Source organism: Physeter macrocephalus, unplaced genomic scaffold (genome assembly GCF_002837175.3).
Source record: "Physeter macrocephalus isolate SW-GA unplaced genomic scaffold, ASM283717v5 random_324, whole genome shotgun sequence".
NCBI classification, from domain to species: domain Eukaryota; kingdom Metazoa; phylum Chordata; class Mammalia; order Artiodactyla; family Physeteridae; genus Physeter; species Physeter macrocephalus.
Genome location: NW_021145628.1, coordinates 41,333 through 43,116, shown reverse-complemented (window position 1 = coordinate 43,116; position 1,784 = coordinate 41,333).

Here is a 1,784-nt window from a genome sequence, read left to right as displayed (position 1 = left end):
AGAGTGAGGGGAGAGGAGGTGTGGAGGGGGTGGAGGGGAGCCAGTAGGTGAAGGGCAGTCCAGCCTCGGGCCCTGCGGCTGTGAATGGAGTGTGACGTTGACATTTTGGGTTGGATCAGTCTGGTTATTTGAATATGCGACAGCGAGTCTAGATTAGCAAAGATGAGATGGTTCTTGGTGCTGAAGATGAAGGAAAAGCTTCTCAAACTGCCTAGTGAACCATAGTGATGGAGGAAAAAATAAAGCTGTTTGCTTTATTTTCAGTAAGCTGGTCGCCGTTCAGTAAGCTGGTCACCCTTCCCGTGACGTGGACTCCAGCCTACAGCTGTGGCCTCCTTCAACTGCCTTCCCTCCATCCCCACCTCCTCCATCCTGTCGCTTCCTCCATCCCATCACCTCCTCCACCTCCCCCATCTCCATCACCTCCTCCATTATCTCCATCCTGTCACCTCCCCCTCCCCAGTGACCTCCTCCATCACCTCCATCCCCATTACTTCCTCCACCTCCATCATCTCCATCCTCATCACCTCCACCATTCTCATCGCCTCCTCAGCCTCCCCCATCTCTGTGACCTCCTCCATCCATATCACCTCCTCCATTTCCACCTCCACTTCCACCTTCACATCCTATTTCTGTCCTGTTTCATCATTTCCTGAAATCATTCCCAGCTCTGTTTCCTGACCTTGCCATGCTCCTCTCTGGAAGGTACCAACCCAAACCATCTCCTAATTGGAAAAGTCAGATCAGCCCCAGTGCCTGTCCCTGCCACGCCTGACATCCTGGGAAAGGATCAATGCTCTTGGCCCAGGCGTGGGCTCCTGCCCCATAGGTGAGGGGGGTGCAGTGGAGGGGCAAAAGCAGCAGTGTTGCCAGGCAGGAAGGCGCCCCCAGGTCCCGAGTCTCGCACCATCACTGAGCGCCTCTTACTCGGAGCCAGGCTCAGCGCCGGACCCTTTCTTGGTCCTTGAAGCCACGTTGCAAGGCAGGAATTGTCTTTCCATTTGACAGATGACAGCCGAGGCTCCGAGAGGTCCAGCAGGTCCTCTGAGCTTATTGGTCAGTGAGGGGCTGCCTTCCCAGGAGCCCCGCTGGCAGCCTGGAGACCCAGGCAGGGGCCTAAATAGGGGCTTTCTCTTTTGCACACCACACTCAGCCTTTGCCCCCGGAAACAACCACAGCTGCTGAGTGGAGAACCATGTAACAAACATGTGTGTTCAGTGCCTGGAGCTAACAAAGGTGAACATCTTGCCATGTTTGATTCAGACCCCGCCCCTCTCTCCCTCCTTCCCCTCCAGTAAATGTTAACAATAAAATGTTACACATAAAATTGAAGACCACTCTGTACCCTGTCTGGGACCCCATTTTTCCTACTTTTGCAAGGCTAACTGCTTTCCTAATGACTTTATATTTATAATTTTATATATTTTTTAACATGTATAAATATCCATAAGGAATACCTAGAATTGTGTGTCAGTCTTGCTGTTCGTATCATTCTGCATTATCGATATAGTTGGACTTTGTCGTTTAATTTTATGTTTCCTATTTACCATGACGCTTTGTCTCCCCTTCCTATCTTCTGTTGGATTGATAAGGGTTTCAGCATTCTCTTTTTCTTTTCTGTTTGGAAGCTGCAGGAAGCACCCTTTTGGTAGGAATTAATTAATTATTTAATTAACTATTTTTGGCCATGCTTCGCAGCTTGTGGGATCTTAGTTCCCCGACCAGGGACTGAACCCACACCCTTGGCAGTAAGAGCGTAGACTCCCAACCACTGCACTGCCAGG